This window comes from Aotus nancymaae, unplaced genomic scaffold (assembly GCF_030222135.1).
Source record: "Aotus nancymaae isolate 86718 unplaced genomic scaffold, 86718_ANA_hifiasm-v0.15.2.pri h1tg000077l, whole genome shotgun sequence".
Classification (NCBI taxonomy): Eukaryota; Metazoa; Chordata; class Mammalia; order Primates; family Aotidae; genus Aotus; species Aotus nancymaae.
In genome coordinates this window covers 4,660,125-4,675,439 of record NW_026988492.1, presented here as the reverse complement: position 1 = coordinate 4,675,439, position 15,315 = coordinate 4,660,125, and the positions used below count along the sequence as shown (strand labels likewise).

General features: G+C 38.1%; 2 long non-coding RNA genes across 5 annotated transcripts in view; both read right to left on the bottom strand.

Annotated features, from left to right (window-relative positions):
• Positions 1-15,315, bottom strand: part of LOC105712542 (uncharacterized) — a 123,159-nt gene that overhangs the window by 106,617 nt on the left and 1,227 nt on the right. The gene's annotated exons all lie outside the window — the stretch shown is intronic.
• On the bottom strand, positions 4,188-15,267 carry LOC135271399 (uncharacterized). The gene is made up of 3 exons (XR_010339526.1): positions 15,066-15,267; positions 8,058-8,179; positions 4,188-4,634 (listed from the first exon to the last, which is right to left on the bottom strand). It is a non-coding gene; the product is annotated as an uncharacterized LOC135271399 (long non-coding RNA).

Sequence of the window (15,315 nt, the reverse complement as noted above, 5' to 3'; positions counted from 1 at the left end):
GAATGGTTTGAAAATATATCTCCCGTTCCATTGGTTGTCTCTTTACTCTGTGGATTGTTTCCTTTGCTTACAGAGCTTTTTCTTTTGATGTAATCCCATTTGTCTATTATGTTTGTTTTTGTTGCCTGTTTTTGTCATCATATCCAAAAACAATCATTGCCCAGATTGATGGCATAGAGCTGTTTCCCTAGGTTTTCTCTGAGTAGTTTCATGGTTTCAGATCTTATGTTTAAGGCTTTAACCCATTTTGAGTTGATTTTTTTCATATGATGTGAGATAAAGGTCTAATTTCATTCTGCAAGTGGGTATCTAGTTTTCCCAGCACTGGAGTAACTTTTAAAGGGTATTCTCTTTCTGTTGACATTTCTTTCTGGAGAAATTGTATTACTTGTGTTTATATTTACATTCTTTCCAGTTTATTTTTCTTCTTTGGATAGTGTTCCTAGGCCCTTATCTTTTTATAAACATAATCATTTTTCTGAAATATCTAGTTAATATAAATTGTTTCATTTCACTCTTTAAGATTCTCGATTGCTACATCATGTGTATATGTTTCTGTGTACAACTAAAAACTATCTTTATTCTTATAGAAATCAATTTTGGGAGTCTGAGACACGACTCTAAAGTGTCCTAAATTTTTTTTTAATGTGGTGGTAGGGAATTCTTTTCTTTTTTCTCCCTCTCTCATTCTCTTCCTCCCTTCCTCCCTTCTTCCCTCCCTCCCTTCCTTCCTTCCCTTTGCCTAAATTACCTTTTTGGTAGGCTTCCGAGATTTCTTCCTACTCTGCAGTCATTTTTGACTAGAGATAATCTTGTGATACATCTTTTTGAGAAAGGTTACCCTGCTGTTTAAATTTCTATGACAAGTACAATATCTTGTTTTTAAAAAGTTTTCTTTCCTATTTCCCCTATTTCTACCATTTCTTGATTCCTCTATTTAACTAATTTAGAAGGTGCATATTGAAGACATAATACCTAGAGAGTTCTGAAAATTAATTATATATGTGGTTGGCAATTTATTTTGGTCCAAAAGGAACTACTATAGTTATTACCTCTTGATTCCATATACATTAACATAAATTTTTTATGTTCCAAAAGAATTTTTTAATATATTTGTGGGTTATACTACCAGCAATGGAATATTAGCTTTTCTCCCAGCTTAGTTGCCGCCATGAAAAGTGTACTCTTAAGAAGATATACTCTTGATCTTTTCCATCTCCATAACTCCAGAGATGTACTGTACTGTCCTTATATTCATGGGCAATCTAGATCCATTTTAATTCCAGAGCTACTAAACTCTAATTCAGAATTTAAGTTGTTTTTGATAGTTGACATCTATCAACTTCTGACTGTTATTTCCCTTTTTGATTTTGCCTAGTCACGGTAAAGATGCTTTTGCTCCAAAAATCAATCTTTTCTTCCTTAGCTCACAGGACTCAGATATACAATATACAAATACCACATGCAGTGGTTCTAAAATGTAATGGCTAATCCTCAGTAGCTTGTTTAAAGAGTTATCACTTTTTCAGCCTTTGCCCTTCTTATTGGGTTAGATTCATGTTATTAAGTGCTCTGAGACAAACTGTGATCTTCTTCTATATCAATTTCCAATTAGAACCCTTGTCCTATACCAGCCTTAGATAGTATATCCATGGTATATCTATTTTTAAAATATGTTTTTCAGATGTGCTCATCACTATAACAGAAGTTATTCCTTTGGTGTCTATCATAAAAGTGTTTATAGCATAAGGCATGGAACAATTGATTATAATTCAAATATGGTAGAAATCTGAGGTGGATGGTCAGAGACCAGGGGAATCAAAAAAGAATAAAAGACAGACGGGAGGGGTAAAGGGAGGGGAATTAAAGGATTTTTCTGACAAGTGAAATGTCAGAGCGGGAGAAGACATTTTGTGTTCACAGAACTGCTCAACTGGAGAAGAAGAAGTACAGAAAGAATTATGTCATTCGAAATTTTATATGAGAACATTTTTATAAATACTGAACATATAACAAAATATCCACTAAAATATTTCTGCTCATATTTTTTCTGAATATTTACACTTTATGCTTTAGAATATTGTCCCAGCAGAGCTCTAAATATGAGTTTATGTTTATTGAGTACAACAGAATTTAACCATGGGATTTATAGTTATGAAGAATAAGGGGCAGATGGAGGGCATAGGGAAAAAAGAACCTTCCTTTCTTCTAGAATCTAAACACAGAAGATGTATAATTCACCATCTTATTGTGGAATGAGGCTTTCATTCTTTTTCTGGAACATGGCAGCAATCATTCTCCAGTTAGATCTAAATGATTGAATTGCAAGGTGAACTGTCTTGGTGTCTAACTCATTTTCCCTCACCTCCAGCACCCTCTTTTCCCAAGATCAAGCAATTTTCTTGTGTAATGAACTGTATCTGCTATCAAGTGGCCTGGAAATTAAGAGGTCTGATGTGTCTTCCAAGTCCTTGTTTCCTATTTGGTATCACAATGTCTTTCACTGCTACATCACTGATCTATGTTTTCCAAGACTATACAAAGGAGGAATGCAGAAATGAATGGAACGGCAGAATAATATTACATGTAGGGGAAAGGCTTCAATTGATTTTGGATTATTCAGGGAATAGTTTTCTAGCTAATGGGTTGCCAAATTCTTTGCATCAGAAGCTTTTGTCTGGTTGATAGCCTTTTGGTCAGTTCTGTAATGACTAGCAGTGGAAGGGGAACAGCTACAAGGACATGCTTTAAAACCAACACCAACCTCCAAAAGTGGATCTGAGTGGTTATGCTCATGACATACCCAAAGTCTGGAGAAAGTGAGTTCAAGGGAGGACAAAAAAATGTAAGCAAACTAGATAATAAGGAAAAAAACAGCTGTACGTATGACTTCCACAGACACAGGAAAAAAACCCAGAACTATAATCAATTTGATCAGTTCAAGAGACTAATTATATTTTTTTGATATAGTCCATTTATAAATCTTTATTTTAGCAGACAATATCTATATACTTTGTTCTACTAGTCACTTCTGTTATTTATAAAGTTTAGGCTAAACATTTGATGTTTTATATATTCATATGTTACTTTTCGGCATTTACTAAAAATGTGACCAGTTGGCTAATAAAAATGTATGCCAGAATATCTTCCACATTTTTATGACATTATTTTTAAGAAATTAACATAGATATGTATTGGCGCTTACCAATTAAAAGTATGATATCAAATGGACAGATTCAGGAAATAAGCTACTAAAGAGAAAAGTTACTTATTGATGTCAGTAATTCAATATACAGAAAATAATAAAATTCCGGAACTATTTACAACATTAAAATAGCATAAATTGTTAGTTGTTAGTAATAGCAAAACATGCTGAATAACGTTGGTTCCCCACGTGTATGGTTTACATACTATTCTAATTAGGAATGGCTTTACCTGTAGCTAAAATATGGCTTCTGAAGGTAAAACAACATACTTATCTAAGCCTATATAGCAATAATATAAAACAGTATCAAATCTAGGAATAGAAACACCTTATAAAGAAACCTAGAAAGAAACATGATTAAATTGACATTTGACAATTAATAGAACACCTTGGCCAAAGTCTAGGCAGTTAATTTCAGAGACAAAACTGGTTGTAAAACCAAAGCCATTCCTTTCCAGAAGCCTTCAGAAATAAAAAGTAACAATTTTTTTGAAACTATTGGTGAACTTAACATGAAAGACCTTAAGTAGGTCTCAAGATACTGAGCTAGCTGGATCACTGGCTTAATCGGTATGGAATTTATTACATATTTACATATGCTTGTGATTAGTCCATTTAAGTGTTTTCATATATGTTATATGTATATTATACATCTTTCATATATAATATTCCTAAATATATTTCCTATATATAATATTCAATGTTCAATATTTTAAAATATATATATTCATATGTTCAATATGAACAATTCATATGTTCCAGTGTGAATAAGCTACCAGTTTTGAAAAATTTTGAAGCATGATGAGACAAACTCATATGCTTCTAGTGGCAACATACATCGATTGGTACAATCATTTTTGACAGTAAGCTGATAAAATGTTTAAAAACACACAACCATGTTCACTCCCACTAATTCAGCAATTTCAGTTTTGAGAATACTTTCCCAGGAAATGATAAAAAAAAAAAACCCAACCAAACCAAAACTATATCATAACAATGTTTATTTTCAAAACAAAAAGGGAAGTAATTTAAATGTACAACAACGTATAACTGGCTTAGGAAAGAAATGACAATATATGAATTTGAGAAACATAGCAGTCAAGTGAAAAAGGACGAATATAAAGGCTATGTACCTATATCAGGAAAATATATGTGATATGTAAGTGAAAACAGCATAATACTAAATTACATGTAGTTCTCCTAAGTGTATGAAAAAAACTAGTTGTTATGTAACCATATAAACTATACATGGGAAAAAAGATTCAATAAGGCAGGCTTTACTGGGTAACGCAGTTGGGGTAACCAACTGAGTTACCCAGATAACTGTTTTGACTCTAGGTTTCTTTGATGTTGTTATGGTGGGCACGTATTTGTCTCCTCAGACCTCGGAATTCTGAGTCCATATCACCTTCATGCACTGCAGCAGGCCCTCAGAAAACGAAACAGAAGCACAGACAGATGCAGAGGCAAGAAATGGAGAGGTGCTGCTTGCCTATCTAAAGGTGTTGCAACCTGGCCTACGTGTCTACTCTCAGGGTTTTGTTTAAAAACAAAAACAAAAACTCTTATATCCTTATTATAAATTCCTATGATTTTGCTTGGACCAGTTTGAATTGGTGGAAACAAAGAAACAAAACGAAGACAGTTTTAATATTTCTAATACAGTCCTTAACTTGCTTTATTTCCTTTTCCTTTTTTTTTTTTTTTTGGAGTGCAGTTGCGCAATCTCAGCTCACTGTAGCCTCGACCTCCTGTGTTCAAGGGATCCTCCTGCTTCAGCCTGCCAAGTAGCTGGGACTACAGGTATGCACCACCATGCCGGCTAATATTTTTTGTTGAGACAAAGTCTCACTATGTTGCCCAGGCTGGTCTCAAACTCCTGGACTCAAGCAATCCTCCTGGCTTGGATTCTCAAAGTGCTGGGATTATAGGCATAGGCCACCATGCCCAGCAACTTGTATTTTTAAAAAGAATTGTGTGGCTGGGCATGGTGGCTCATGCCTGTAATCCCAGCACTTTGGGAGGCTAAGGTGAGCAGATCATGAGGTCAGGAGTTCAAGACCAGCCTGGCCAATATGGTAACACCCCATCTCTACTAAAAATACAAAAATTAGCCGGACGTGGTACTGTGTGCCTGCAGTCCCAGCTACTTGGGAGGCTGAGGCAGAAGAATTGCTTGAACCCAGGAAGTAGAGGTTGCAGTGAGCCAAGATCGATCGCGCCACTGCACTCCAGCTTGGGTGACAGAGCAAGACTCTGTCTAAAAAAAAAGAACAAAAACAAAAACAGAATTGTGTAAGATGGTAAGTATCCTATGCCATCTAACTGCACTACAAATACTGTTAATTTATCCTAAGGTAAAAAGTTTACTTATCTTTTATTGATGCACAATAGACATGCATAGTTTTGAGGAACATGTGATAATTTAATACATTCACATAATTTGTAAAGTTCAAATCAGTGTAGTTGGGATATCCATCACCTTAAGTATCTCTTTCCTTTATGCTAGAACCATTCAAATTGGAAGTTTACTTGTTATATAGATAATTCCTTAAATAATAGAGCTAATGTAAGCTAACAGCATTTTTACACAACATAATATTTCAGCTAATGTTAGACAAACAGCATGTTAATATCTATTCTTTTTGCTCTTTAGGTTAGAATCAGTCCAACTATGCCTGAAGTGACGTTTTCAGGGATTAAAATGATCTCACCTTTAAGCCTTGAACAGAATGTCACTGTGTAGGAATCTAGTGGATTATGCCCTTACTATCTGACTTTAATCTTTCCTGAGAGTCTGCTTTTGCTGTTTTTGTTATCTTTCATATACTGTTTACCACGTGCCAGATCCTACATAAAATACTTCACATACACTGACATTTACCCTTCATAAAATTTCTGTGCTGGAGTGTTTTACCAACTGCAGAAACGTTCCTTCTTTTCTACAATTATTGAGTGTACTTCCCATCAGACAATGCTTTCCATATCAGAAATGCAAAGATGAAAAGCTTGGACTAGGAGACAGATGTTAAAAAAAATAGTAAAAGTGACGAATGCCACAGTAGTGATATGTACAAAGTGCCCTGAAGTATGCGAGGGAATTACTAGCTAAGTAGAGGTGGTTGTCTAATCCCCAAGAATTCTGACATACCTGGAGAAGTGCTGAGATAATCTGAAATCCAGGGAAAGAAACCTCATCTACCTTCTCTGAAATACGTCAGGCAAGATGCAGAATCTGAATGACAGGACATTAGTATTTGTTTGTTAGGCTGTAGTAAATACAATAGTGGAAAAATAGCAAGTATTAAAAAATACCTTGGGGACTCCTTTTTATATTAATTCATATATTATATAATTTTGAGGGCCTGCCATGTGCTAAGGCAGTATTAGGACCTGGAAAGACCACTATAAAAATATATCACCTGGAACAACTGTATTAATATTGTAAACATGGGAAATACTAATTATGCTTTATATTGCTGAACTTTTAGCCTCAGTACAGCACTACTTGTACAATAATCTGGGCTGCATTTGGGGGCCCATTCCTGTAATCTCAGCACTTTGGGAGGCCCAAGTGTGAGGATCACTTTAGCCCAGAAGTTCTAGACCAGCCTGGGCAACATGGTGAAAACCTGTCTCTACGAAAAACACAAAAAATTAGCCAGGCGTGGTGGCACATGCCTGTAGTCCCAGGTACTTGGGAGGATGAGGTGGGAAGATAGTTCAAGCCTGGAAGGTCAAGGATGCAGTAAGTCATGATCGCACCACTGCACTCCAACCTGGGCAACAGAGTAGAATCCTGTCTTAAAAAAGAGAGAGAGAGAGAGAGAGAGAGAGAATCTGCAAATATTACTGTTTATGTGTGCTTAATTTGCAAAGTCACATATTTGTGTTGCTTTTCCTTGCAGAATTATTCCTTTTTACATGATTATTCAAAATTAACACAGGAACAGAAAAATACAAATACCACACGTTCTCACTTACAAATGGGAGCTAAGCATGGAGTACACGTGGACATAAACATGGGAACAACAGGCTCTGCAGGCTACCAGAGGGAGGGAGGGGTGTGGGTTGAAAAATTACCTATTGTGTACTATGCTCACTACCTGGGTGCAATATATCCATAAAACAAACCTGCACATGTATCCCTTGTATCTAAAATAACAGTTGAAATTTTAAAAAACATTACCTTGATGCTGTCCTGCCCATTTTTTTGTTTTCCTCACAGAACACTAATTCACATCTTCCATACGGTACACACTCTTAACTTCAAAGCCCTTCATGGCCTACAGGTGCTTTCAATGTAACATCCCACATCCTTAGCACCTTTGTATGGCTTGGCTCCTGCTTACCAACCTCTGAGGCCTCATGTGGAACTATGAGCCCATTTTACTCAATGCATTAATGCCATTGGATTTGTACCACAAAGTACCATACTTTCATTTTGAGATTTCTGTATATTCTGTGACTTCTGCCTTTAATACTCTTTTCTCCTATTCTTCTGACAACACTATCACTTCTGTAAGAAAGATTTCCTTGACTCTGGGTTTGTTTAGATCTTTCTCTTAGGTACACCATATTTCCTTGTGCATATTTGTGCATCAGCCTTTTTATGTATGTTTCTCCCACGAAACCTGTAAAGTTCTTGAGGTCAGGGACCATATTAGGCATTTACAGCTCCATGCCACATAGAATATGCTCAAGAATATTAGCTGACCTATAATCCCAACACTTTGAGAGGCCAAGGCAGGTGGATCACCTGAGGTCGGGAGTTCGAGACCAGCCAGGCCAATATGGTGAAACCCGTCTCTACCAAAAATACAAAAAATTAGCCAAGCATGGTGGTGCACGCCTGTAATCCCAGCTACTCGGGAGGCTGAGGCAGGAGAATTGCTTGAACCCATAAGACAGAGGTTGCAGTGAGCCGAGATCCTGCCACTGCACTCCAGCCTGGGCGACAGAGGGAAATTCTGTCTCAAAAAAAAAAAAAAAGAAAAAGAATATTAGTTGAATAAATGAATCAATGAACAATTAAAATGTCTACATGGCACAATGCTAAATGCTATATACAGACTAATGACCAATCAGTATAATGCTATAAATCTGCAAATTAAAGATGAACAAATAAAACATATTTATCAATCATGAAATGTAAAATTTGCATACTGCAATAGGCGAAATAGTGGTTCCCAACGATGTCCATGTCCTAATCCCCCAAACCTGTGAATAAGTTAGGTTATATGGCAAAGGGGAATTAGCATTGTAGATGGAATTAAGCTTGCTAATCAGCTGACATTTAAATGAAGTGATATTTTGAATTATCTGCGTGGGCCTAGTTTAGTCACTAAGGCCCTTATACCTGGAAGAGAGAGGCAGAATAGAGGAATGAATGAGCTGACAAGATGCAAAGGACTCTGTTGGATGTTGCTGACTTTGAGGACTGAGGTAGAGGCTCAAAACCAAGGAATGTGAGCAGCATCTAGAGAGCTGAAGCAGGCCAGGAAATGGAGTCTCCCCTAGGCCCTTCTAAAGAAACTCAATTCTGCCAAAACCTTTAATTTAAGTCTTGTGAATCCTGCTTTGGACTTCTCACTTCCAAAACTGTAAGATAATAAATTTACTTTTCTTTTATTAAAACAAAATTTTTTTTGGAGACAGCATCTCTGTTGCCCAGGCTGGAATGCAGTGGTGCAAACATGGCTCACTGCAGCCTCCACCTCCTGGGCTCTAACCATCCTCACACCTCAGCTTCCCAGGTAGCTGGAATTACAGGCATGCACCACCATGCCCTGCTAATTTTTGCATCTTTTGTAGAGATGGGGTTTCGCCATATTGCCCAGGCTGGTCTTGAACTATTGAGCTCAAGTGATCTGCCAGCCTTGGCCTCCCAAAGTGCTGGAATTAAAGGTGTGACCCACTGAGCCTGGCCGATTTATGTTGTTTTAATTGACTAAGTTTGTGGTAATTTTTAACAGCAGCAATAGGAAACAAATACATATCCCCTCATGAAACAGGATTAACTATGGCTGCCTACAACAGAAAACCTAAGAGAATGGCAGCTGAAGCAAGATGTATGTTTATTTCTTTCTCTCTAAGAGAAAGAGAAATGTGGAGGAGGAAGTCCAGGGCTGGTAATGGTATCCCACAGTGTAAAGGAATCAGGACCCTTAAGTCATTTTGTTCTGCATAACTTAAGGAGCTTTAGACAGCTCTGCCCAACTTGAGAAAATCCAGCAGGATTTCAATCCACAGGAAGAAGGGAAAGGATGGTGAAGCATCTCTTTCTGAAGATCTTCATCAATGTTATGCACACCACTTACATCTCTTTGACCAGAACTAAGTAGAATACTAAGACCTAGGTACATACAAGAAGAGAAGAAACAGAAGCATTACTTCTTTTTTATTTTTTCCTAAAAGCAAGTCTCACTCTGTTGCCCTGGCTGAAGTGCAGTTGTGTGATCCAAAAGTTCACTTCAGCTTTGAACTCCTGGGCACAAGTGATCCTCCTGCCTCAGCCTCTTTAGTAGCTGGGACTGTAGGTGTGCATTAGGATGCCTGGCTAATTTTTAAAAATTTTTTGTAGAGAGTAGACCTTGCTATTGTTGCCTAGGCTGGGCTCAAACACCTGGCCTCAAGCAATCCTCTTGCCTTGGCTTCCCAAAGCACTGAGATTATAGGCATGAACAACCACACCCAGCTAAGAGTCATTATTTCAAGTGGTCATGTGATAAGAATGGACAGTTCTATCATTTAAAAACAAGAAGAAGCATATTAGGGACAATTAGCTCTATCTTATGATTGTGGTATTATGATTTTTTCTATCATTGTTTTAAGTATGTAAAAGTTGTCTCACCTAGATTTTAGATCAATTAAGGCAGGGGCCATTATTCCACAAATAGGTTATTGAATAATTACTATGTGATAGTATTTGCCAGGTTTTGCAAGTACATACATTAGAACATGAGTGTACACTTGTTCAACAAATGACATAAGGCATTTTACATCACATTCAAACATTAGTATTTTAAGGAATGGAAACAGCAGAATTATTGGTTGATAAGAAATAAAGTTAAAATGCTTTATTTCTGTATGCATATTACTCAGGGTCCTGGCAAGTAGCAGATGGCACAAAGGATACACTGAGGACAGTTTAATGAAGAGACTATTTACAGAGGTGTGGACGGGTTTTAAGAGAAGGAACGATGAAGCATTCGACCATTACAATCCTGGGCCTGAGGACACAAAGCGAAGAAGCAGTTTCTGAAACTTGGCAAGACCTGTGGCCATGGGACGAGGGCGTCGGACAGGAGCCAGGGACCTCAGGTAGAGGAATGAAGCTAGAGCCACAGCCAGGCAGCAGGGAATGGAATAAATATCCTGACCTCTCTCTCTCCTTCCTCTGATCATTTGCCAAAACCTCCAAATTGGCTGAAACCAAATAGAAACCAGAGGGCAAAGAAGCCTGGGTGATGTGACTTCAACAGAAGTCAGTCTTGCAGAGCATGGAAAAGCAGAGATGGACTTTGAAGGACAAAGTATAACAGGGATAATATGAAAAAGCAAAGCATTTCACAGAGTTGGAATGATTCAAAAAATTTTAAACAAAAAGAGAAAGGGAAATGATCCAAACAGAGCTGGGACAAAGAAAGATAGAGGAAGGGAATGATTACAAAGTAAAACAGTGAGGAGGGGCACAATGTCTGATCTATTTATGTAAGTAGGATAAAGACAGCAAGCAAAGAAATAGAGGCATGAGGTCTGAAGAGAATGAGAAGGGTCTGACCAGGGATCTTAAAGTTGTGGATATAATTGGACACAGGGTATTTATCACCAACTCTCTCATGTAAGTTTAATACAATGTAGAACATCTAAAACCTGTTACTGACTGGAAACATTTTAAAGGCATGTACACCAAGGACTGAACAGAGGCAAGACTGTAACTGAGGATCTGCAATTTACAGAACACCAGCACTGTAGGTCAAAGATACAGCCACACTCTAATAGAATCAATCAGCTGCTAAAAGAAGATGACAGAGAAAAGAAATACATGGAGACAAAAGAGAAAAAACAATGGTAGAAACCAGGTATCAGACCCCTGATACCATGGGAAATACTTAAAATTCACTTAAATCAAAAATATGTGTATTGCTTTTTCTCAAGTTACCCACATATAGTTCTAAGTGTAGAAAAAAAATTAAATGTTATTCATATTCATAAGTAATATTAGTAATAGAAACTACAATGTAACTTCTAAGGAGGCAGCCTTTGAAAGAAATCCTTTTTAATCATTGTGACTTCATGGAAAATACTAGTTTTACTTTTTGGATGTTCACTGACATCCTGCAAACACCTTTCTCCATATATTTATATCTATCTCTGTATTAGACATGCTCCTGAAAAATTGTCCCCTAAATAAGAAACTTCATGTGTTAACACTTCATTTACTTATATTAAAAATAGGAGCCTCATTCTCCAGAGGAGGAACCATTTTGTGGTAAACTACGTGACAAAACCACATGGAAGTATGGAGAAAACATTTGTCCCTGTGATACTTCCCAGGAGGCCATATTCGAAGGGCTGGCATGGGTCCTGTGGCCAACTGTTGGTTCTGCATCACCCTGTAGTCATGTTTCCTTCCTGACTCAGTGATTGCAGAATTTGGTGAGACTGCAACCATGAAATGACCATTGCCCTCCTTTGTTCCACAGTGAACCACAAATCCAGAATTACTACAGGTCATGAGCCACTGTCAGAGCCAAGGACTGAGTAACAGCTTTATGAGACCTCTAGATTCCGTACTTTGAGGAATAACATGTATCACATTTCTTCTTTTTATTTCAAAACTCTAAGGTTAAAATTAGATATTGAATTCAAGAGTGGTATTTACATGCTATCCCTCCATGATTAACCAACTTTAGATTTTGATGAAGACTAGAAAATCATACATTGCACTTCTCAATGTGTTTTGGAAGAGACGTATGTGGGAATGATATGCTTCATGTGGAACGCCATGAAATCTCTACATTTTAAACTTAAGATCATTTTATGTCAAATTTTATCCTAATTTATACATGAATCATATGTGAAAATCAAAAAGCAGGTGCAAAGGGTTTATGAAAAATTTATAGAAAAAACTCAGTTGAAAATATTCTACCCATTTACATTTTCCCCAATTTTGGAATAGCACAGCAATTCATTTTTAGAATATCTTCCCTTCAGCATATATAATCCCAGTGCTCAGAAGCATAGTGTTAACATTTCATTGACATATTAAAAATAAACATATATATTGGATGTATCGTGTATGACAGCATTACAATTACTAAAACCAAGAATGTGGGATACATGTTAAACTCATATATTAGTATCCCCTACACTGTTTGAGTTGAATAAACCCAAATTTTAATAAACTTCTTTTATAAACTGATTCTAAAGATTTTCCCCCATTCTTTAGTTATATTTAAGAGATAAGCAACTGTCATACATGCATTATGTTCAAAGCACAAATGTATTGTGAGATTTACTATTGTCTGTTTTCTTTCCAGACTAGATATCAACATTTTCAAGAAAATTACATACAAGTAAATAAAGTATGATAATTAAACATTTAATTCATAACATACTTATCAGAAGCTTTTACAAAATGGAAATTTTATGTTAGAAGATTTGGGCTACCAATAATATTCACTATGCACATTTAAAAAATCAGGTAAACAGAGTTAATTGTTCAGGGTAAATGATTATGGAGAAACTAAAATCAAGAGGAATTTTAGTCTGGATATAAATGACAGTAATCACTTTCACATCCATGACTTTAGCTGTTCCTAAGGACTAATGGGAGGGATGAAGGCAGATTATGTATTTTACTGCCAAGAATAGGTTCAGAAAAGGGCAACAACATTAATTTATTTAGGAAATGTTTATTAAGCATCTACTATTGGCCATGTACTCCACTAGGTGTTGAGGACATAGAAACACGGAAAAAAAGTTGCCTGAAAAGGTACTTGTCCACAGTCTGGCCCTAACTAACTAAAAAACCAGAAACCACTAAAGGAAGGAAGAAAATGACTTCTCACTTTGTCTCTTTGCTTCAACTCTTTGTGATTATGAGGTAAGGATGAACACTGAAGGAAGCTTGGGAAGGAGGTATAGGCCAGAAAGAGAACACAAGAAAATGCTATTTGTAGTACTTCCTAAGTTTAAGAGTAGGTATACGTGTGCTGGAGTTGGAAAGTATTTTTTTTTTCCTTTCTGGTCAGAAGTTAGGGTAGCTGAAAAAATGTTGGTGGGGCGGGGGCAATTCCATAGTCTATCAGCTGATTCGGTAGGTGACTGAAGAACCTTGTACAACTCTTAAAAGGGGAGGAAGAACTCACACTTAACCAAGCAAAGGACACTGCGTTGACACGCACAAATTTCAGTTAACATGGCATTGAGGAAGCGAATACTGCCTGTACTTGAAATGATCATTAAGAATAATGATTCTAGTTTTGGCACTGAGGAGGAGTGCAGATATACAGACATAATGTATAGCAAAGATTATTTACAGTTACATTTCATGGACCAATAAATAATGCATTTACTTCTCAAAATGCCCAAGAAAATGTGGGGGAGAAAATGTTCATCTATATTCAAGATTAAACTTTCTAACTTTAAATCACCAGACTTCAGCTGTAAATTTATTTCAGTTGAAAGGTTTGAAGACATTATTAATGAATATCCTAAAATTCCAGAAGGTGGCTAAAAGATAATTTTAACCTAATAAAAAAATCCTGCCATAGAGGTGGCAAAAATTATAAGCATAAATTTATTGAGCACCTACTATGTGTCAGACAGTGAGCTAGGTGATTTACTAGTTATTTCCAATACTCTGGTCACTTTTCTGTTTTCTCAATTTCTCTATCAATAAACTCCTACATTGTTAATTTATAACTATATTACTTGAAATACAGATCAGCTCATTTATTCCATAAAGTTGGCCCCAAAGACGTTTCCTTATTCGAAGGAGGTGGGAAGCAGGAAGAGAAACCTAAATCTACATTCTACTAAATACTAAAGACGACTTTCTTGATATTTGTGGTATTATCTGTATGGTCTTTCAGAAATCCCCAAACTCATACCAAGGACTTAATATAAAATCAGCAATCTATCAGGCTCAGAGACCACATCTGTCAGCTGTTGTTTCTTGCCTGAAACATCGTCCTGAACGGCGATGACCCCTCATTTAGGAAGGAAATCATGGCCTGTGAATACCTTAGCTCTGAGTCCTGCCACCCAGGATCCCAGGGGTCTACGCGAGGAGGAGGGAGGGCCGGGTGGGGGAGGCCGAGGTGACAGCAGGTGAGAGCCGGGTGCGGATGGGGAAGTGAGACAGGCACCGTGTGGGTATTACTCATTCCGCTCTGCTAACGAGGCTGCTGACAAGCGGAACTTCTCGCCTCTCTTTCAGTCCAGCTGAACTTCAATCTCATTGAAGTCAATTCCATCCCGGCTCGTTCGCAGGGAAACCGTGCGTCCCTAAGGGAAGGGAGTCCAGGCTGCGCGGGTCAGGTTGCCTGTCTGCGGGCGCCGCGAGTCCTCGCTGTCCCCAAACCTGCCCTTCCCCTCATCAAGGGAGGTCCCCGGGGAGTCCAGACCACGTTCCCTTTCCTTGGCCCCGGGGTGAGCAGAGCAGACACGCGAGGCGTGGGACTGATGGCAGCCCTGCCTCCAGGAAGCAGGCAGGCGGGGACCTCGGGGCGCTCGAAGGGGCAGCTCCGAGGGCACAGGGTCCACGAGAAAAGCAGCCAGATCCCTCCCTGCCCCGGGCAGCGGGTGTGGTCACCGCGGAGGCAGGACGCCGCCGAGCCTCCAACTTTACCTTTCCAACTGCAACAACCCGTGGCCCTTCAGACCACGTCCCCACGGTTTCCCAACACCCGCCTCTCCCTCGCCCCACCACACCTGAGGAAAACTTTTTCCTCGCCCCTCAGTTCAAACTCAGGAGTGCCCACGGTTGCCGCAAACCGCCCGGTCCCTAGCAACAAGGTTCCGGCCGTAGAGCGAGCGCCTCTAGGTGTAAGGAAGGTGATGTCGTAAAGCCGCGAGTGTCGTAAACCAGGTGCGGTGGG